The sequence below is a fragment of the Falco peregrinus genome, chromosome Z (assembly GCF_023634155.1).
Source record: "Falco peregrinus isolate bFalPer1 chromosome Z, bFalPer1.pri, whole genome shotgun sequence".
Taxonomy (NCBI): domain Eukaryota; kingdom Metazoa; phylum Chordata; class Aves; order Falconiformes; family Falconidae; genus Falco; species Falco peregrinus.
This window is the reverse complement of record NC_073739.1, coordinates 11,519,022-11,542,542: the sequence shown is the minus strand read 5'-3', so window position 1 is coordinate 11,542,542 and position 23,521 is coordinate 11,519,022. Positions and strand designations below refer to the sequence as shown.

Genomic DNA, 23,521 nt, shown 5'->3' with positions numbered 1-23,521 from the left:
CTAAATGATTGATCAAGAGGTGCAAACCAGGCAGCTCGCAATGGAAGCTTGCAGCTTGCTGCTTGTTTCAGTCCCGTCCCTCCACATGTCCCCCCAGCGCTCTTTCCCTGTTGCTGGCAGGAGGTGCCTTAGCCAAACCCATATGCCAACTGGAACTGATGGCCATTTTATTATGTGGCCAGCTTGTGGGTGGATAGGAGAGGTCAGGGTCGTGTGCCTGTGCAGGAAGCCAGTAAGGTCACTGGGAGCATGAAACAGGAGCTGTCAAAAATTTCTTCACTGGGCTTTGAAATGAAGGGAGTTACTGTTCTTGACTTGGGCTTTGCATCCTCTGCGCCTGTGTTAAACTTCGGTCAGCTCACAGGGTTTTGGTGAGCTCGAATCTAAAGCTCTGCTAGGCTTCCCCCTTGCTCTTCCTGTATGATGAGTAGCTTTTCCTCCTTTGAGGCTTGCCTGTTGCCTGAAGGAGTATTTTATATATATATATATTCCACAGTAACTTATCTTTGGTGGCAGTGGCTCCTTCCTTTTCTCTGATACCAAAATATTGGGGGGAGGTGCAGAGACAAGGGAAGATTTGTATGGTATGCATGTCAAATGCAGTAACACATTCAAAAGACTCCCTGACCTTGTGGAAACGAGAAAATACGGAGAAACTATTGAAGCCGTTGGGGGATTCTGTCAGTATGTATAATTAAGCTTATTTTTCTACTTGCACATACATACAATTATAGATACAAATTTATATGTGCATACATTTTTATATATGAACTTTTATATAAAAAATATATATGTACTATTACCAAAATAAAATCTTCAAGAAGCCTTGACTTTTTTGACAAGCCTGTTCTTTCCTGTAGGTGCACCAGACAGGTAAAATAATGTTTTTCTAATATAAAAAGCCAGCAGCTCAAAGTTAAATAAATCATGAGCCACTGGGACTGGTATTGAGTTTCGTTTCATCTCTCAGCAGACAGAGGAAAGCTCAGAAAAATACCAGGGTGGCGCTTTTTTTTTTTTTCTTCTTCTTCCCCCTGGACTCCTTTATTAGTAAACTTGAACAATGTTTTACTTATTTAGCCTTTTGGGTCATCTCAATAACTCTCCACGGAGGGGTGCTTCCTTAGCTGGCAGCCCCCCAAAAGCTAAGCAAGACAAGGCATAGACTTTTGTCACCTTGACTCCTTTCTATTCAGTTTCACTGGCTTCTGCGCTTCCCTCTTGGGACAACTGTTTTGCCCTGAAGGTCTTTGTAACAGGAGTTTTTCCCCCTAGGACAGAAACGTGCAGGAGGGGGAGCAGAAACAGGGAGCGAACTGTAGTGAATGCAGGTTAAATTTGTCTGTCACTAGTGCTCCAGAGTGAAGGAATATGGGTATGTCGGGGTACTTCTGCAGTATGTTGGGTAATAACAAAGAATAACACAGAGGTGAAACCTTAGAAAGGTTTTTAAGGGTTCTTGCCTAGAGGCGGACACCTCCAAGATGTTTCTCAAAGCTAGCTCTCTAGAATAAGCCTGTTTCCTGTGAATGACATGGGGCTTTCAGCAGGATCTGCTCTAGGGTTATGTAGGGTGGCTAGCAAAGGAGGAAAGCAAGACAGCAGGGCTTGCTGCCCGCCCTGCAGTTGAGTAGCAAGATGTGAGAACTTGCAGCTGTTGTCTCCTGGTTACAGACCAGTTGGAGACCTTTTCATTTTGGTTCCCCATGTCTTGGGAGTGTTCACTGGCATGCAGACTCCGGCAGATGACTTGTAGGATAAGGATGGTGTGTCACTGTTGGCACCTTGGCTGAATGGGGAGGGAGCTGCAGCTGGAGCAGACAGATCTGGACGTTCCCCAAGTCTAGGAGTGTCTGCAGCTTTGAGATGGCGTTTAATCTTGACATTGCTGCTGGTATGGTGGTTTTCCCTACCATGCAGGTTCTCTGCTGATGCTGTGGGACCTGGGGAGTCCATTTGTCTAAAGCAGGCAGCATATTGGGGAGGGAGAAGCGAGCTGGCAGATGTTAGAAGGAGCGTTGTCCTGTAAGTACAACCTGTCTAATCCTGGTGGTTTGGACTAGGAACAGCCTTACTTCCAGATACTAGAACAGCACAGACTTAAAACATTGGTGGGTTTCAGGCATCCTCCTGCAATTATGATGACAGTTAAGCAGACCTATGTAGCATGTGGTCAAGGTTGACTGCATGTGAACATAAGGTGTATCTTGTCTGTATGCAGACTGACACCAACAATGATCTCATCATGTGTCAGCAGTATGCTAACTCTGCTAGGAGTGAACAGTCCTATTTGACATTCAGTGGTACTTCCATAAACACAGTCTTTGTGCAGCCAGAATACAACTGCATAACCTTTTTGTGCTTTGCCTGTCAAGCAGATCGCTTTTGTATGCAGCAGGTGATGGCTAAAGAGATTATTTCATTTGGCTTAAAGCTGTAGCTGAAATGAGCACCGGAAGTGAAATTTGGCATTTCCAGTGCTCTGTTCCATGATTAACAGAGAAGCTGGTGCTTTTCTGCCTTAGGCAGTCTGTTGCTTTTGAGCAGTGAACCTATTCTCTATTGACATACAAAGTAATAAAACCAAGTCCACAAAGCAAGAAGGACTGTACCTGTGCATAGGGTCTGCCTTGAGGCTGGTTTTCATAGAGTCTTGGTGAAGTGGCCTAAGCTCGGCAGCAGTTATGCCCAGCGGCCATGTACCCAAAGAGCTGCTCAAAATAAAAGTGCTACCAGGTATCCCAGGGGAAATTGCCCTTCAAACGGCTGGCACAGATGGCGATAGGTGGCAGGACCACAGAGGACAATTTGCTGGCCACACAGTTACGACGTTTTACACTGCATGAGTAGCATTCACTGCTGTTGCTTTAAGTCTAAACTCAGACCAGATCCTAAAGGAAAGTATCTTAAAGAATAAAGGAGGCCCTTTTTACTAACCCCTTTCTGCCACCTCCAAAACCCAGCAGCTTTCCTCTCTAAAAATATACTGTGGAATTGGTCCATTTATTACTCTCAGTACCACGTTGCTGTTTTTTCGCCTCTTCTGGCTGTGAACTGTTTTGAGCTTCTCACTCCCCAGGAAGTTGTTGTTGTTGTTATCCTAAATAGGCCATTTTTCCTCCTTTTTTGGGGGCTGCCAGAGATGGTTAAGTGTCTGAAGAGACTGAAGCTCTTCCATTTCATTGCTATGCACCAGAACTTCCCTGCTGTGTGCCTTCACCTGGTTTGCACTGCAGCCACTTCTGATGTCTGCTGCATCTGTGACAGCCATTTGCTCCCATCGCAACGCTGACATCAGTGGCTTGATGTGTTTCACCTAAGCAAAGGGAAATGACCACCTCCTCCATATTGTTAGCAATGGATGAAAACGAGAGGGCACTGAAGGACACACTCGAGTGCTGGTTGGTGAATGTGATTCTATGTACCACAGCATGGAGACAGTGTAAGTCTGACACAGCTGATGCTCGGCAGTCCCTTGCTAGGGACTGGTTCCTACCATGGTGGCAATAGAAGAAAAAAAAAAAAATTAAAAAAAGGGAAGTCTTCACTTAGCATTTATTCAAAGATAAGTAGGTTGTTTGCAGAGTCTCACTGCAGTATTCCTGTAAAAGACACATCCTTGCTACCCATCTCTTTAGCAATGTTTCAGGTTCCTAGACTTTTCTCCACACCTAGCTGAAGCCTATATTGAGGGGAGAAAAGTGCATCACCACCCACTTGAGTTTGATCAGATTGACTAACTCAAAGGCAGCCTTTATCCTCTGTTCGCCCAGTTCATAGATCCTTAAACTTTTTCCTGGATGGTCTGTTGAAGACTTTTTATCACAGGCTTACTTTGCTTAGTTAATTTCTGTGTGTCCTTTAGAAGTACTCTACAGATATCCACAAGTCCGTAGGCAATGAATCAGAAGACGCCAGACTAAGAAAACTTTGTGTGACAAAAGAATTTCTACTCCCTACCAGAGAGGGTCCATGCTGCTTTTGGTAAAATGGAGAATTTGATTCTTCGGTGGAAGATAAATAATCACTGCTGCTGCAAGCAGCACCAAATAGCCCACCACGAGCATCCTTGTAGCACAGGACCTTCTTACTCCCTTGTCCATCCAAAAGCAGATGCATGTGCTGCTGTCGGGGAGCTGTGGTGCCGTTCCCCCCCCCAAGAATTAGACATGAATCTTGGACCCATAGAGTAGCTGTGGTGGGAAGGGACCTTTGGAGACCTAGTCCAGCCCCACTGCTGAAAGCAGGGTCAGCTATAGCAGGTTGCTCAGGACTGCATCCAGTGGCTTTTGAGCATCTCCAAGGATGGAGGCTCTACAAACTCAGTAGGCAACCTATCCAGCCACCCTCATAGCAAAAGTGTGTCCTGATGTTCAGGGGCAGCTTCCTGTGTTTCAGCCTGGGCTTGTTCCCTCTGGTCCTTCACTGGGCACCACTAAGAAAAGCCTGGCTCCACCTCTTTTACTCCATCAGGTATTTATACACATGGATAAGATCCCCTTGAGCTTTTTTCTTTTCCAGGTTGAGCAATCCCGTCTCTCTCAGCTTCTCATATGTCAGATTCTCCAGTTTCTTAATCACCTTTGTGGCATTTTCATGAACTTGTTGGAGGGGTGGCTTCACCAGTGTTGAGTAGCGGGGAAGGATCACCTCCCTTGACCTGCTGGCAACGCTTCTCCTTATGTAGCCTAGGGCACCACTAGTCTTCATTGCAGCAAGGGCATACTGCTGGCTCATGTTCAACTTGGTGAACACCAGCACCTCCAGATCCTTTTGTGGCAAGCTGCTTTCCAGCCAGTTGGCCACCAGCATATATTGGTGCCTGCTGTTGTTCCTTCCCAGGTGCAGGACTTTGAACTTCTCCTTGCTGGACTTCAGGAAGTTCCAGTTGGCCCATTTCTCCAGCCAGACCAGGTTCTTCTGAATGACAGCACGACCGCCTCTCTGTCATATGTGCATCAACATTCTGTAAAAAGGGAGCGTGTATGCCAGAGCAATGCATACCCTAATATATTTCCGATCTCTGATAAAAGCCCTTTGTAGCAAGTGTATTTGAGTCCTCCTGATGGCAAGTCTTAATCATATAAATCAAGTTATTTTACTGGCTCCTTCTAAGTCCTTGCAATTTTCCTTTGTACAGACTAGGTGCATATCTAGTCTCTCAGTTATGTTTCTTTAACCTTTGTGCTGTGTGTCTGCCTAACTGGCAAGCTATTACAAGCAGCTATGTAAAGCACCTGAATATTTGGGCTTTTGCCATGTTAATTCGTTAACTGTAGGTAAAATTTGTTGCAGGAGAAGCTGAGTGTTTTCTGATACTTCCTACCAGCAGGAATCAATAACTATGCAACCTCTCATTTTTGTGCCAGATTAAAAAAAAAACCAAAAAACAACAACCAACAACAAACAAACAAACAAAAAAAAACCAAACCGAAAACCACCAACAAACCCCCCAAACCCAGAATACCAAGTCTGGTTTTCACTTACTTAGTTTCTGGCTACTGTGTACTGTTGAGGGTCTAACTGGACTTGGGCTTTTGAAGACTTTGAACTTCTGTTGATGACAGCTGGAACTGAAAGTGCTGTAGGCATCACTAGGCTGCACTAGTAAGGCTCTCCTGCCTACACCCAGACTTCAAAGAGTATGTTTGGTTCAGGAGTGTAACACAGCTGGTCAGGCCTGCCAGAATTTCTTGTCTGTATTATGGGTTAATGAACAAATAGATGCATTCAGCCAGGAAGCAGCATTCAAGCCTTTGTGCAAGCATTCGGTTTGTGAATCTGAAATTATTTTACTTCAGTATAAATAGGGGAAAAAGCATTCTATTACTCTGAACCAAAAGCCAATTATGTCCTTCTAAGCCTGAAAGGGAAACAATACAAATGGATTGCTGATTATAATCATTGACTGTGACTGGTGGCTCCATCAGTCATTCCTGAAATAACTGGTTGAAAATAGAAAATAAATGGGGTTTTGTCACAGTTTGACCCCAGCTGCTCGCTCACTCCCCTCTCACCCAGAGGGATGGGGAGGTTCGGAAAGGAATACAAAAGTCAAGGGCTGAGATAAGAACAATTTAATAAGTAAAGCAAAAGCTGTGCATGCAAGCAAAGAAAAACATTTTCTTTTGCTACTCCCCATGGGCAGGCAGGTGTTTGGCTATCCCCAGGGAAGCAGGGCTCCGTCATGTGTAACAGTTACTTGGGAAGACAAATGCCTAACACTGAGTGTGGCCCCCTTCCTGCTCCACCCCCCCCCCACCCTCCCCCCCACTTACATACTCAGCATGACATCAATCACATGGTATGGAATATTCCTGTGGCCAGTTTGGGGCACCCCTGCCCTGTCTGTGTCCCCTCCCAGTTTCCCGTGCCCCTCCAGCCCTCTTGCTGGCAGGGCCCAAGGAACTGAAAAGTCCTTGACTTGGTATAGATATCATCCAGCAACAACCAAAAACTTCAGTGTGTTAACAGTATTTTTGCCACACCAAAACCAACAAGCACTGCACCAGCTACTAAAAGCAGAATTAACTCCATCCCAGCTGAAACCAGGACAGTTTTGTATATCCCTGATGTGTGTATCTGGGCACAGATTCTGAGTGCATTCATTGCATTTTTGGATGACAGTGATCTTTTCTGGGTGAGGGAATCTACAAACCATCCTTCACATCAAGCATTCCTCTTTGCCCCTGTGCCTCCTGTCTTTCTGCCAGGCTTCCCTCTTCTCCTGTCTGATCTTCCTAGTGTCTTCATCTTACCTCTAGATTTACTCTTTCCCCTCTTGCCTCCCATTTCTCCTCTCCCAGCCAAGTGCAGACACAGGCAGCTTCTCCCTGCCCAACAGCATATCTATGGGAACAAGGTGCGTCCTCTTCTGTATGCTTGGTGCAGGCAAGGACCAACATTGCTCTTTCCATGTTTGCTCTTCTTCTCCATTTCCAGGTGGTACCAGTTCACACAGAAGCCATCCATGCATGTCCTGCTGGTGTGCACCTTCCTGAAGGACTTGCATGTGAGAAAAGCCTGCTGCTTGCTGGAGCACAAACACAGAGGCAGCTGTGGTGGCTTAATGGCCACCACCACGCTGACCACCAGCTGGTCCTGCTCATGCCATGCCTGGTGGGGTGGTGAGATGTGGGAACAGGCAGCACATGTGGTGGGTGTAGCATGGCTTTCTGCTGAGTTCAGGGTATGCACAGGCTCTCTGTCAGAGCCCACTGTCTCTAACTTGGAAAGCGGAGCCACGGGGTGTTGGAATGGGGATGCTCTGGAGATGCTTTAGGGCACTGAGGAAGGCAGGCTGGGTAAAGCTGCTGTCTGAGTGTCCTGGTATTCAGAAAGCTGGTGCAAAGATTGGCACCTATCATGAGTCCCTGAGAAGTGCAACTGTCTTGGTTTAGACAAATGTGTTTGCTGGTCCTCCAGCGGGCTGAGGCATGGGGCGTGGGCTCCCTGAGCTTGACAAGACCGTGCAAGTTGTAGGCATGCCTTGAAAGAGACCCTTAGCAGCAGAAATTAGAGCACCTGACAGCTTCAAGGCATGGGTGCAGCTGGGTAGAGGCCATGGAAGTCAAGACAGCTTCTGAATGCCCCTCCTTGGCTCTGGCTGCAGTGATTGCTAAACTCTTTGCAAAGCTGTTTCAGCAAACTAAATCCAGCTGCAAAGCAGGAAAAGTATTCAGGGTTGGACTTGGAGGGATTTTTTGGGGGAGGTTTTGTTTGTTTGTTTGTTGTTTTATGTGGAAGAGGTCAGTGAAGCGTCTGGTGGCTGGCAGGAGGAACAGAACCACAGCAGCCGGCACCACCAGCAGTACAAGCTGCAGTGCACTCACACCCTCAGACAGTGTTGCTTTTAGTGGCTTAGCCCAGGTTTCAGTGCACATGCTGGTTTTTGGATGTTGGGCTAAGTGATTTAGGTTTTATGAATGGGCATTAAAGCATGCAGCTCAGTCATAACATATATTAAGCTGTGGGAATTTGAGTTGCATGTTGCATTAGGTTTGGTTTTAAGCTAGCTAAGCAACATTAACCATGTGCATATCGTATTTATATGCAATATATTCACTTTCAAACTAAATATATTGACTTGCATATTAACTCCTATTTTATTTTCTTTAGGATGATGCATTTTATGTTATTTTAAATAAATATAAGGCATGCCTGTTTGTGCATGCATGTAAATAGGAAAAAACTAGAAAATGTACTGTTAATAAACCTCCTCCTCTTTATTTTCTATTGAATATATAACACTTTATTTTAGTAAATGAAAAAAGTTTTTGATTTGCATGCTTGCCTGACTGCTGTCTGGAGGTGTTTGCATTCCTACTTTCTAAAAAGACCTTTTGTTAAAACACAGTAAGCTTTCAGCAAGGTACCAGATGTTACAGAAATACAAGCAAAATCAAGATCTTAGCTTTGACTTTTTCCACAAGGTAGCATATGCTATTCCTGAGAAGCTTTATTATTTATCTAGGAGCCACAGGGCTGGATTCCTCACTGTCTTCATTTGTTCCAGTGCAAAAATATAAAAGGCTGCCAGTTTAAAATCTAGTATCTTCCACCCTCTTCATTCTGGTTTGACTGACAATGGTGCATTAATATGATGCATAAGGCAATGGATACGTCCTCCGTGTCTTGTTTGAATGGGATTTGCCAGCAGTGTTATTTGGAATTAGTCTTTTTTAGCTATAACTGCTCTTTCCTAATGAATAGCTTCACTGAGACTAGCATTTCTTGGGTGTCCATGTCTGCAAATGTCTTCTGCAGATTTAAGTCATTGTGCATGTACCTTGGACTTGCTTTTTCAGGCCATGTACTCAGGAAGGAGCACAAAGTTTTGTGGCTGTCCTTCTGCCAAAACAATACACAGAAAGTGCTGTATGTTGATGACATTGGACAAAGCCCCTGGACACTGCACAGGGGAAGCTGAACATTTTTTTTTTCCTTGGAAACACATGGGACAGATGTTTGCGCACCTGCTGCAGCACTACACTCATGCTGGGACAAGGGGTAGTGAGAAAACTGTGCTGTGGTATTTGCTGTGTGCCCGCAGAGGTGGCTGCACTGTGTGAGAGCAGAAACCAGTCTGAGGACCTTCAGGCTTCATAGATGTGTAAATGCCATGAAGACCCAGAGCCTCTACTGCACATCATCGCAACCCACGTGGTGTAACTTGCTCCTAACAACATCAGAGCTGTGACCTGAGCAGAAGCAGGCTGAAACTGAGCACTTTAAATGCCACATACCATGCTGTTTTTCTTCTAGGCTGTCTCTAGTATTATCTAAATATCTCAAGTATTATCTTTATTCTGGGTGTTTACTATTTATCCTCATTAAAAGATTTTGATTTAGCTTTTGGACTTCGATGAGCTTTGCAGATAGCACTGGTCCCTTACTGCTTCTTTTTTTTTTTTTCTTCCCCCCCTTGTTTTTTGACATCTGAACAGCTGTTTAATATGGGAAGTTTTTCTGAAAGCCAGCTTTAGTAACACTGCATGCCATCATTTTTCTCATTACCAACCCTTTCCCTGTTCCACTGAGAGCACAGCCCCATCACTGGGTCTCCAGTTTTGCTAAAGCCAAGTCTGGGTGCGCAAAAGCTAACCCGGGGGAGTGGAGCATGTGGCACACGTGGTGCCATGCCCAACACAGTGCTGGGGACGTGGGCACTGCTGACCAGGTGGCAGGACGCAGGGCTTCCGCAGCCCACGGCACAAAGAGCCACTCCTCGAGGCATGCTGCTTTGATGTTCGACCGTGATGTACATGATAGCATCTAGGTCAAGCATAGCTGTGTGAAGCAAACATCTTCCAGGTGTGTTTTCTCAGAATGTCTATTTGGCTGGCACCTGGAGAGCAGCACCTCACGTCCCAGGAACTTACTGTTTAACAGGGGAGAGTTAAATCCCAGCAAACTCACTGGCACGTGAGCAGCATCCCACAGCCAGCTGCACTTGCTGACCAAGTACTGCCCTGGTAGCAATGGTGTGGCACAGCCCTCCGGTTGGTGGGCAAATGGGTTGCCGGCCCATCCCGGACATTATTGTCTGAACACCAGCAAAGGGGGCTAGGAACATGGTAATAAGTTTTCCAGCCCTCACGTCAGTCAGCCAGGTCAAACAGGCCAGTATCTGCTCATTATTGGGTCTTCCTACAGGCTTTTTACTGTCACAGAGCAGCAATCCTGCATTAGCCACACAGAAACACAAAATGGCTAAGCTCACACCCCCTCCATTGCACATGCCTGAGAATGGAGGGGGAGCTCAGATCTGAGGCTCCAGGATAAAGTAAAATTGTTCTCTAAGGAGTGAGCCTGGCTGATGTAAACTGATGCAAGCCTGTGGCTGGTCATCGCTGTTACCTACTGGCTTTCTGTTTCTCTGGCAGCACTGATTGTTTTCATCTTGCAGAGTGGAATAGGAATGAAAAAAAAAAAGACAGACAAAGGCAACAGCATAGTCTTCCTGAGAAAGGAAGCACCCTGCATGCCTGTATCTTTAGTGCCATTTGTCTTGAATAGCTCCTTGGCCTCATCCTACTGCAGCTGTACAGTGTGGCAAAGCATAAATGACAGCTTTGTGCAAGGGATGAAAGTAGGAAGTATGTGGGATATATAGGCATGGATGCTACCTGCAGCATGATTCCTCAAGCTGAGATAATCTTACAAGGAATTTGTTTCAAAAAAGCATTTCTATTAATGCACAGAAAAACTCCCCACAAAAAGCTGCAAAATCCTGGAACATCTGTGTGAAATCAGATCTGTCAAAAACCTTTGGATTGCAGCCCAAAAGGAAACTCTTGCATACCAAAGCATGGCTTGACCTGGGACAAGCCTATGGAACAATGCTTAACAATTCCATGTAGGTTTTTTTTTCATAAAATCTTTGTGAGAAAAGCCATGAGTCAACCCAAAATATCTCTGGCTGTTGTTGCGTTGTTGATTTTGTTCAGCATTTACTATCAGGAAAATCTGGCACATTGCAGGCAGATCTTGGGACTTCTTGGCCTTGTCTCTCCTGGACTGTCACACTGGGGACAGTTTTAGCTGCTGTATCTCTGTGTGGGAACTGGCACTGTATTTTGTACTGCAAATGGTGATGGAGGGTAATTTTCTGTCAACACCCCATGCAGACAAGTTCCCTTCAGGCAGGCAGAAGCCAGGCTGCATTAGGGAGCTTAGTTTTGGTTTGCAGGAAAGCCTCTGCCACACCAAGTAGGCTCTCTGGGGACAGGCAGGCAGCCTGCCCTTGACTGCACCTGCGCATCTTTGCAAACTACTCAGATAATATTCCTTCTATGCATTACAGTTTGCTTGTGTGCGATGGCTATGGAAAAATTTGCAGTGGGTGCAATTTTCTAGTGGTGCAACCATTGTAACATTCATGCCTTACGATGGATGGCTGAGTACAGAATTGGACCATTAGTATTTTTATCTGTGTGTCGAAGCACACTTGGGGTTTTTCTGGTTTGTAAGAGGGGAAATACGTTAGCCTCCTTGTGTTTTTTCTACCCAGGATTTCTTCCTGTGAACTATTGAGCACACCTAAAATTCACTGCAGTGAGTGATTTAACAAATGGCTTTGCTTAAAAAGAGAAACAGAAGCATGCTTATTTCAGAGAGGAGTTGGTAAAGTTGCTATTTTCCAGAAGTCTTGAAATTCCCTATTTCCCTCACCTCCCTCCAAAGGTCCAAGTAAAGGCAAAGCACTTAAGATAACTTTCTGGCACTGAGGAGCTAAAAAAAAAGTGTAGCTGGAAAGATCTAGTTAGATATAGACAGAATTTTAACTTAATAAAATGGAAAAAACTGCAGCTGCAGAAACACAACGTAAATTGCTGGCCAGCAGATGAGGATGACCAATGAGAATGGTGGGAGTGCTGTGCAGAAGGGTGGGCAAAGGTGACGGAAGGGAGCACCAGCATGGGAAGGACTTTCCACAGCACAGCCCTGCACCGTGCTTCCCCAAGGAGGAGGGAGAAGCATGCTGCATCACTCAAATCCAGGATGCAAAGACTTTTGGGTCCTTTTACTACCAACTTTCAGACCTTCTGCCTTGGTATCATCATGCTTTCTGGTAAATGCTGAGGAAAAACTTTATTTTTCTTTTTTTTTTTTTTTTTTTTTCCGGATGATGCTTTCTAAGCATGCTCAGAGGCCTCTGTGCCATGGGGATGGGTGGCCAGGATGGCTCGAAGTGACTCTGCTCAGCGGGGGCCAGGGTCCTGGCTCTGCCCCAGGGGACCGGGGGCACCATGCTCAGCAGCAGGTACTGAGTCTCCTGCCAGAGAGGGAGGAAGGGCTGCCAGCTTTGTCAGCCTTGGCTCATCACCCATCTCATACAGAGGTCCAGGGTGTGTGACACTATGTTGTCACACATTGTCACATGGAGGTGGCATGTGCTAGAGGAGAGTAACTAGGACATGTACAGTTGTCTCCCTGAACTGTTTCTTCATATTCTGGATCTACTGGTAGCTTATGTTGTGGTTTCATGGTTTCAGTTGAATGAAGATACTGGAGTTTGGGTGAATTATGAATCATGTGGTGTTTAGCAATTACAAACATCATGAGCTGGCTGTCCCCTGGCCTGATCTTCAGACCTTGGTCCTTGCATGTGTCCAGTGTGGTCTCAGAGTTACTTATTTTTCTGTAGAGAGGTGCTAGAAGTGCTCAGAAATGCAACAGACCACTCACCGCTGCTATCTGCTATTGAAAGCTTGGCCCCAGCTTGACAGTCTGAGAGATACAGTCTGGTTTCTGCCAGGAGCTGCTTACTCTTGTGCTGGGTTTACCACTTTTCTCTGACTTTTAAATTTAATTTTTAGTCCTTCTTCCCATGTTATAATGTCCATTCTGAATATTAAGACTATCTTAAAATTCTGGAGAGAATATACTTTCTAACTTTACGTAAAGCCAAATGGATATGTATACTTACATTTAGGTGTTTGATTTTGGGTACTTTAAGCACAAATAAAGCACTGTTCATGTAAAACATGTTTCTAAAAAGAGATTCATCTCTTCTTACTGCTCCAAATTATCTGACAAAGCAGTCCTTGTGATTACTGGCTGATATAAAAGGATAATCAGATTTTTACCGTGTTGTCTCAGATTTTTCCCTTCAAAAGGTTAGCACCAAGTTCAAGTGGAGGCTTGGTAACTGTGTGTGGTATTTACCACAGCAGGCATGGTGAACATGTGCATTTGCTCGCAACAATGTGCGTGTGTGGGCAGTAGCCCAAACAATTGTGCAGGGAAATATCTGGTATAGGATGATGAATCACGTGTTCTCGGGGTTACCTTGTTGACCTCATCTTTTTTAGTTCTTTGTCCCTGTGCATAGCACCAGTAAGGAGGTTGTTGTCCTGTGATGTTCCCATAGTCTCAGCAGATGAAAGGGTAAAAGTCTTGATGGGCCTTTGTTTTTGTCTTGCTTGCAGGGATTTGAGGAGCAGTGGTAGCTGGGATGATGGTCCATCATCGGCAGCCTTGCAGTCTCCCTGCCAGATCAGTCCCTGTTCTCTTACCCGTGGGTGACTCACCCTGGGGAGACTGCTCAAAGGCAGGGTGCAGGACAGTGTCAAGTCACTAATTGAAAAAAAGTGCTCTCCAGTTTTGTACTGGGGCTCCCAGAAGAATCTCCTGTCCTCCTGCAGCTCAGGCTATAATGGTGCCTGAAGAGAACAGCAGGAGAGAGGGGAGAAGATAAAAGTTGGAAGCTGACTCAGATTTCTTTAGAGTGGCTCGCACAGCTCACTGAGCACTGATCGCCACTTCTTAATTTTCCTTTGCCTTTTTCTATTCTCCTTGAGATCTGCAGATGTGCTTCCTCTTCCATGGGCCTACAAGCAGTTGAGAGAGGATGTATTCCTTGTAAAGCACTGACCAACACCAGAGGAGAGTGGAACCTTCATTTATTTTCCCCTTGGGCTACTCAAATTATGGAAATCCTGCCATGCCACCATGCCAGTTCAGGTAGGTGGGGGTTGTGGTGGATGGCGTAGTCCCAGGTTCCCTTCACTGATATACCACCTTCACATTCTGCTTGATGTATGTTTATTGATCCTAATCACCACCTCAAGATTTCCCTTTGCCTTGCTTCACAGCATCTCACCTGCCCTATGGTCTAGTGAGGCACTGAGATATACCCTTGCACCCTTGCCTGCTCTGCTCATTCCAGTTCTCAGGGCACGGAGTTAGTGGACCAGTTAATTCTTGCACAGTCCCATTGTGGTATGGCTTAACCCCCCTGGCCTGGTGGGCAGCAGGGTGGCCAGGACACGAGATCACTCAACATGACTACATTGCATGTTACATGTCTTCTCCAGCAATAGTCCTTCTTTCAGGTTCATCTCTGCACTGGCAACTCACATACCTGCATTTCCTCAAGGTGTAAGAAAGTTTGGAAAGGTGAAAATCAATCCCTTTTATACGTTTGTTTTCTAAAACCAGTGGCCCATCCTCTCAACAATGAAGTCTGCTGTGTTTGAACAACATTGCGTGACTGTCCCAGGACCCAATATTTAGCATCTTCCTCCTTAATGGGTCTTTGTACAGAATGGTTGAAGTTGGAAGGAATCTCCTGGTCCAACCCCTTCTGCCCAAACAAGACCACCTAGAGTCAGTTGCCAAGGACCATGCCAGACGGCTTTTGAATATCTTCAAGGATGGAGACTCCACCACCTCTCTGGGAAACCTGCACCACTGCTTAGTCACTCCCATAGTGAAAAGGTGTTTCCTGATGTTCTGGTTGAACCTCCTGTGTTTCAGTCTGTGGTCATTGCCTCTGGTCCTGTTACTGAACAGTGCTGGAAAGAGCCTGGCTCCATCTCTTTTGCACCACAATACAGGTATTTGTACACATTGACAAGATCCCCCCAGAGCTTGCTCTTCTCCAGGATAAACAGACTCATCTTTCTTAGCCATCCCTTATAGACGAGATGCTCCAGGCCCTTCATCATCTTGGTGGACTCTCTTCAGTACATCCATGTCTCTCTTGTACTGGGAACCCAAAAAGGAAAGGTAAAGAAACCTGCATGGGAAACTACCAAAACCATGAACCAACTGAGGCAGCAGCTGTGCCCTTTTCTCCTTTCAATCCAGGGAAAGGATTTCAGCTATGTGAGTTTTTGGGTTTCATTTCAACCTGCCTCTCTGATGAACTCAGTTAAGCCTTGCATGTTTGGAGAGTTTCATTCTCAGTGCACTTTCACTGTCCCATTTGCCACTAAGGTTCAGGCTGTGGTTACTGTGCCAGCCTACACTGACCTCATGGTTTTCAGCCTTCAAGGCCAACAGACAACAAACTTGTGGAAGAAATCTATTGCTACAGTCTTTTACTTGCTGGGCATAGGTCTTTGCCTCTATCAGAAAACCTGGAAGCTTTGGAAATTAAAAGCAAACTGAAAACTGCTAATGTCGCTACTGTAATTCTGAACCAATTAAATGCTGCCAGATCCAAGGAGCAGCACTCGAGACTTGTGCTCAGAGGGCAACAGTAGTGCTCCTTGTGAAGGTGCTCATCAAAATGCAGAACAAGGAAACACCTTTGCTTAGCGAGGCAGTCCTGGTGTCAGGAACTTTGTCCTGGGCAGAGGGCACAGTGGGGAGCACGAACAGTGTCCCACAGCTGGGGCAAGGGCTGTGCCTTGGTCTTTCTTCCATAGCAGTGGGAATAAGACTGAGGAAGAGATATAAATGCATGGTGTGTTTGGTTGTCTGATGTCATGAAACACTTCTGAAATGCAAAAGCTTTTTAGGCTGGAGTAAGTCATGGCTTATGACGTGAAAGGAGTATTTTGACATATGGTTTGTTGTATTATCTCACTCGCAGTAGGGAGCCCTATTCATAGATCAGGCCTTTTGAGTGCTCAGCATGGAGCAAACCCAGCACAAGAGGCTGTCTAAGGCAAAACACAGGTGTTTTCTTTCATCCGCACATTGTAATTTATGCTCAAGTGCAGCCCTTCATTTTTGAAAAGTTCCTGTAAAATGTTTAGCTGAAACAAACATTATTTTTACAATTAGATGACGCAGCTGCACTGACACAGCTACCAGCCTGGCTGCCGGTATAAGCCACTTATCAAGGATATCATATCTAGCCTAAGTTGGGACACACCTGCACAGCTGTAGCTAATTTTGTACTTAAAGGGATTGGTTTCAATTCATTGTATTGCAACCAGTTACACCCTTTGAAGTATCAACTGTCCGCCAGAAGAGGACTACCAGGAACAGCAAGGCTGGCTATCACACCTGTCTTGCTGAGATGCACACTAAATATCTTCCTGTCAAAAGCTAAATCTCACGCTTTCAGGCTTCAACATAGTCAGCTCAAGCTAGTTCTACTGTACTTGACAACACTTAAGAAACTAAGTGCTCTGAATTTATTGTAAACCAAGGTGTCATCTAATTTTGATTTTGTGGGTTTCAGGAAGCTTTATGTCTGTTTCACATTGTCACTTTGAGAGTTTTGCACTGATTAAATGACGTGATTTTTAATCTGCGGTGACTTGGGATAAAAGAACAGCTGCAATCCTCTGGAATGAGAAGCCAAAGGGCAAACTGAAAATGCCACGTCTAATACCTGGAAACATGGAACACAGAGGGCTGTAAACAGTGCAGTCTCCTTGGGGAAAGAAAACCCAACACCAAAACTTCAGGAAAATCTATCTTTTGCAGCTGACATCTCAATTTGCAGTTCTGTCACTGGGCACAGTGTCTAACATGTGCCTCACAAAATTCACGAGCTGGTAGCTAATTTGCTGGTTTTGTGACCGCAGATGTCATTTGGTTCTTTTCAGGAAAGTGCTTGCCCTCAGTGCCTCGAATTTTGCCTTTAAAAGGTTAGGAATGTGATTGCAGGCTGCTGTAACAATGGTTTAAATGACTGCCCTTTGTCTGATTCAAGAATGACTGTTTTGTCTAAGCAGAATGTACACATCTTCATTATGTTCCTGTAGAATACATCACACTTGATCTGGACTAGCTTTCAAGCACACAAAAAACAGAGAGGATGACAATGATGCCAGCTTGAGCTGCATGTTGAACTGCATTTTGCTTGTCTAATGCACTCGCTGGAGGCGGACGGGCTGCCTTGTCTGTTCTGGAGTGACAATGCCCCAGTGCCATTTACACCAGCGTAATCAATTGTAAATGTTTCAAACTTCAGATTTAGAGCAGTGTCATTTGGCACTGATGGATAACACTAAACACCTTGAAAAATAACCTTCAGGTCTTAGACCTGCACCAGCACAGAAAGGCATACATACATACTTATATATATGTATATGCCCACATATATGAATTTTTTAGTTCAGCAAGCATAGCAATTCCCTGAATTCCTCCTCTCAGCTAAAAGATGTGATCCTGAGGGTTTACTTGAATCTTGGCCAGAGAAAGGCAAGAGCATTCAACATTTTCTTCAGTTTGCGTGGTTGGAGGTAGCTCAAAGGATGAGAAAACAAATGCTTGCTCATAAGAGCCTAAAGAGAGATCTAATTTTCCTTTTGTTTGCTCCAGTTCTCCATCACTTTCATAGCATTGGGTTTAGCCCTGCTGTACACAACACCAATGATGCTAGGATCCATCCCGCTGATATCCTGGGTGATGGTGGTATGTTGCTGTTGACTTTATGGCTCAGTAGTGTTCTGTTCTCCTTTATTTTTATCTGCATGTTACAATTTCAAGATTATTTATCCTGTAGTTTCAAGGAAACGTGATAGCTGGTATCACACGTGACCCAGTGATATCGTTGGGTCTGATACCACTCAGAAGGAATTAACACTGGAGAGTAAACTGAAGGGGGCCGCAAAGTGGACCTAAAAAGGGGAAGTGGAGGGAAGTTGGTACATAAGGGGGAAAAAAGGAAAAAGTTTTGAAATAGATGGACTGGGATGGAAGGTTCAGTGGTAGAGGTGGAGCAACCAGAAAGTGTGATGTGATGGTCAGTGTAGCTGAACTTCACTTGCTGAGTAGCCAGAAAATCTGGGGAGGAGGGGCAGGGCTGTGTTTCAGTACAAGACAAACTTACCTTAGAGATAATTTTGCTCTAGATGCATTGGCTTGGTGACCTTAAGACTCGAACTGGGTGTTTTACTCATAGCAATGATAGCAATATCATATCGTGTTTGCACAGGGTGCAGCTTTTCTTATTATCATGGCTAGAATGCACAACTACTTGGATTCACACACTTTGTGGTTTAATTAAACCTTATCTTCAGCTCTAAGATCATGTCCCCGATGTGATTGAGCAATGGCAGTAGCTGCCCTCAAGTAGTTTTTGTTCCCAGAGCTGCCTTTTCTAACCTTTGACATGATCCAGGCAGTGACTGTCAGCAGAGCATTTTGCAGCATGGTGGAGGCTCGTGGCACTGCAGGATTGTCTTTTGTGTGTTGACAGGGACTTTCACCTCCTCCATGCTGTGGTCTCCCTGGCATTCCTGCGCTCCCTTGTTCTCTGCTGGTTTCACTGTGAAGCCCTCCAAAATACTACCTGCCAGTGCTTGTGTTTGCCTGCTGCTCCTCTGAGGACCTAGGTCCTGGTAAGAGACGCATTGGCTTGGTGACCTTAAGACTCAAACTGCTTGTTGTACTCATTATGATAGAAATCTTGTGTCTTCTGTTGAAAGTCATTTTTATTTTAACAAGACACTTTCAGTATAAGTCAGTCAGTTCTTTTTTTTCCTGTGATGACAGTGTTGTCACTTATTGCTGTTGTGTGTGCAGCACCTTTCTGTACAGTTGGCAAAGGTTAATATTGTTCACATGAAGTTGCAGGGTTTAGGCCTTATCAGCTCATTAGCTATTGCTGCAGTTCAGAGGAAAATCACAGTTTTTTTCCAGCTGGCAGTCAATGGAAATTTTTGGTCTAATTTCCACCAAGTAATCTTGGTCTTTCCCTAATGAGTCACCACTTAAATGATGGACCTTTGAACCCTCATCACAGTCCCGCATTGATTTTTCTGCAATGACTGATACTTACTGTCAGTAAGTGGAAATCTGGGTGTGCTGGCCAGGCTTACTGGGGAAATTAAGCCCCTGGTTTTCTGGGCAGGAGATCCCTCGGCACATTGTGGCAGGGGCAGGAGGCAGGCATGTGCCAAGGCAGAAGCAGAAGGAGCCAAGACAGCCACAGAGTGAGCTTTAGGGGTATGTCCATAGTTGGAGAGCATTCCCCCATAGAAACAGGTTGATAGTGGAGCTGCTTTACCAGTTTTAACAACATGTGCAAAGGAGGTAGGATTCCCAGGGATGAAGCCATGGGCTTTGGCTTTGCAAGTTAACAGTTAACTCACCTCACCGCTGTTTCTTACAGGAGCTTCTGCCTGTGGCATGGTGCCAACTTTAAGAGACTAATCTTGCTGCATGTTACAGGACCGACCACATCCTCCTCTCCATGGAGACGGGTGTGAGCAGCAGCAGAGAGGTACCCACATACAAGCAGCAGTGAGCATAGTCCTGCACCGGGACTGGTGGTGGACTCGCAGCTGTCAGTGCGTGCTTCAGGATCCTTCCTCACGGCTGTGGGCTTTGCTGTCATTGCTGAAGCAATTACCCAACCCTGCCATCATATCCTTATAAACAGCCTGTTTAGCACCTACCCTTGTGTTTCGGGGCTTGCAGCTCCTCCAGTCATGATCAAAGACCAATGCCTGATGCGTGAACTTTAACAACTGTGCTCTGCAGCCTTTTTTCGGGCAAGGCAGTGTTAGCTACAATTACACTTCCTCTCTCTTGTTTACAGTGAGCTGGAGTAGCCTTTATCCTCCCCACACCTTGCAGCTGCCAGCAGCTACTTTCTGTTGCTCCCATTGTCCACCTGCACAGAGGCTCTCAGGAACATGGAAAAAAACAAGGTGATGCTTCCATGAAGATGCTTCCATGGCCACAAAAAGGATCCTTAGACCCTGCAGAAACAGGCACCTGCATTTATTATTTACCTAACGCTGACCTTGGAAATGAAATGGTCCCAGCAGCCTAGGTGGCATAGCATTTCTCTGGGTGTTTCTCTCTGCCAGCAGGCAGGGGTTACCATCTGCACACTGGGAGGTGGAAGTGCCCAGTTACAGATAACAGGCAAATCTATTAGAGCATGCCAGAAGCAATGCAGGTGTGATAAATATTGCATGATTATGTTTGCTCTTTGCCCATGTCCTTTTGTGGTGTCAGGAAGGAGGGCTTTTTACTTGAGGGCAAAATGCAAAGCAAAAACACCCCTGTGCATCTGAGGCAAATAAGGGTCATGAAACTCTATAAAGCTGAAGAAATGTCTTCTGAGGTGAAGTAAGACTAAAATAGCTAATATTTATGAAGTTCTCAAGATCGAGTTATTGATTGAAATTATAAGAGATCATTATCAGCCTGAATAATGCAGATTTTTACTTTGCTTGTGACCAGCACAAAGTGAAATTATTGCCATATCAGACCAACACCACCCTCCAAGCATTTCCCACACCTGGGAAAATTTACCCCCTCTTTTGGGCTAACAAGAGTCTTGCTCCAAAACCACATGTGCTCAGATAGCATTTTTGGATAACTCTTTCATTTCTCAACCTCCAACCAGACCTGACCTGAGGCAGTCCCTGAGATGAGCTTGACCCATCCACTGTCTGTTTTTACAAAATCTCAAATACTAGATGGGAGCCAATGTGAAAATGCAGCCAGGTCTGCAGCTGTGGTAGCTCTGAACAAGGGCACATGGACCAGACTTAGAAGGGAGAGAGAAACTGACTGCTGCAGTGGCTGTGTATGATGTGAGACTGTCTTGTCAGGCTACTCTGGACCTTTCAGACCTTTGGGTTTTGTTTGAGACTCTTCTTCCCTGGGCAATAATCCCTATTTTTTCAAGGATGCCCCAGGACTTCAGAGAAACTCTAGCTGGATAGACCTTACTGTATTAGCAGCTGGTATAACCTTGTGTTACTCTGAAGGAATAGTTCCTTTCTTTTCTGCCTTTCTAGCTGACTGTTGGTTTATTTCTCCCACTTCCTGACACATCAAAGCATTTTTTATTCTGCTGATCTCCTCCACTCTTGTATTTCTGTGCTATCTTTTTAGCCTGATGAAGTTTGGAGGCAGGGTACATCTATTACTTCATGGGTGTATCACAGGTGGCACACTTTAGGGCATTTGGTTCTTAATTTAATGGTATTTTTCTTATCAAATTAATAGTAATAAGAACAGCCATGCCAGGAACCTGGATGGCATGAATCTGAACCCTGTAGAGGTCATCAACAGTTGATCGAGCCCTCTTGCTGTTTATGAGATTGAGCACAAGAATGAAAGATGTTAATTGCCAACGTTTGTGTGAAATTGTTGAGCGTAAGCCAAGCTGCTGTGAATCTCAGAGAACACACTTTGCCTGTAGTAAGAGTAACATTGTGTAACCTCCTTTTATTACAGGCCAAGCTAATGACAGATTATCAGCTAAATGCATGCTTACAGACTGCTGCTGCACTGCTGTGCGATCCCATATGGCCTTCAGTCTAAACAACTGCTCTCTAGGGACAGAGGGTCTACCTGATTTTACTTGGACTTGCAACAGGATGTATCAAACATACTGTGCTCTCCTGGAAATACTGGCATTACTTACAAGCAGTTTAATGGGTTTTTAAGTTAGGAGTATTCATAGTACAACATTACAATTTATTTCAGATCAGGTTCTGCCTAATTCTGCCTAGCAGGCAGGAGAACCTCTAAACAGAGTATTTTACAGCATTAATTCTCTGCCTTTTGATTTCTTAAATTTGCTTTACAGGCCTGACCTCTCACCATGCCAGGGTGCCTGAGGGTCAGGGAGAAGATCTCAGCATGCAGAAATCTGGAGAAAGATGTCTTTCATTTTTGTTTCCAAGTCAGCCCTCTTGCACAGTCAGAGATCTCCATGAATGGAGGAAGACCACTCACGCCAAACCATCTCTGAGCTCATGATCAAGGAAACAGGGTCACTGTGTTTAGGGTGAGAAGCTTATACCCACTGGTATAACACATGTACTTGCTCAGGGAAGTAAAGTGTGGGTTATTTATTTAATCCTTGGAGCAATCTGACTTTTTTCTTTCCTCTCTGAGAAAACTCCAGAGATGAGTTAAGACAAGATAGTTTTTGTTGTTTTTTTTTTTTTTAATTAAGGACTTACTGAATTTGTCACTCCATATTGCTTCTGACACAGTGAAAGCTGTAAATTAATATTGAAGCCTGTAAGTCTAATTTATCTGCCTATTTCCACCACTTTGACAGCATAAGAAGATGGCAAACTGGGCATGTATGTGATGAATATGCACAAAAAAATGTATGTGCCAACAAAATAGATACAAATATCCTTAATACAAATGGGAATTAGGCTTCCAGCATCCAGGAGTTATTGACAGCTCATGATACTTGTCAGCAGCAATGATGATAAATCTCAGCAATTCAGAAGCTTATCAGTTCTCACCTTTCTCACATTGCATACTTAGTACACAAGATGCTCCTTGGAACTGAAGAAAAGAGACCACTGAGTAAATAAATATGAGCTTTTCCCACTGTTTGTTTTTTGGTTGGTTGGTTTTTTTTGTTGGGGTTTTTTTTTTTTCCAGCCTACAGAAGCAATCTAAGGACTTCTATAGTGCAGACTTTTCTTTTCCTTTTCTCTTGAATTAACCAAAACCTTTTTTTCTAAATGGTAAGGCAGTGGAAATAGACAGTAAAAATAAAAATAGTAAGCAAAATGTGCCACAGTGAGATGAATAAGGACTCTGTATCTCGTGTGGATTTGCTTTGAGGGGGTGCTGTGGGATCCTAGTGCTGCAGTTACACTTGCATGAGCATCTGCTCCTCTTTCCACTACTTGTCTGAACCTTGTTGACCCACATCTGAGGTCACAGTGAAAAGTCTGACACCAAGTGTGCATCTGAAAGGTCAAGTGCACCAAAAAGCCAGGAAGGGCAGTATGCACCCCTTCAACCCTGGTCAGAACCCCCTCTACCCCAGCCCTTGGGGTTATCCATGGAGAGCAGGGCAGGGAGGGGAAAGGATGTGAGAGCAGTATAGGAGAACACGGTACCAAGACTTCGGCCTCCCATGGGCAGGCTGCTGCAGAAGACCAAATCTGCCAGCTGGGAGATTTTACAGAGCCCTGTGTAAAATAAATACTACAGAAACCTGGAAAGGATGACATGTGGAATAAACTTCCCTGTTCCCTGCTTTTCTGGGGAGGGATGTGGGCTGGTTCCACCCCTGTGGTGCCTGGCACAGCAGGGCTCTGATGCAGTACTGGAGGAGACTCACAAACCCACCTGGCACCTTGGCACTCACTGGCACAGGAGGCAATACCTGAGCTGGCAGTCTGACCACCTGCTCCTCCATTTTAAAGCAGTCTGAAAAGACATACAAAATCTTACGTCTTCTCTCCAGACAACATCGCTTGACTTCCCACCATGGATAATGAGTTTGCCTACAATTCCTGCTGACGATACTTTCTTTGCTGCTGCTTTGTGGACACCCGTGTCCCCATTGCTTGATCTGATGCAACCCAGCAGATGTGCAATTACT

General features: G+C 45.0%; 1 long non-coding RNA gene across 1 annotated transcript; it reads left to right on the top strand.

Annotated features, from left to right (window-relative positions):
• The first annotated feature begins 1,876 nt into the window (after positions 1 to 1,876).
• On the top strand, positions 1,877 to 23,125 carry LOC106112575 (uncharacterized). The gene is made up of 6 exons (XR_008744923.1): positions 1,877 to 2,025; positions 13,806 to 13,968; positions 17,512 to 18,533; positions 19,307 to 19,417; positions 19,736 to 19,847; positions 21,749 to 23,125. It is a non-coding gene; the product is annotated as an uncharacterized LOC106112575 (long non-coding RNA).
• The last annotated feature ends 396 nt before the right edge of the window (positions 23,126 to 23,521 follow it).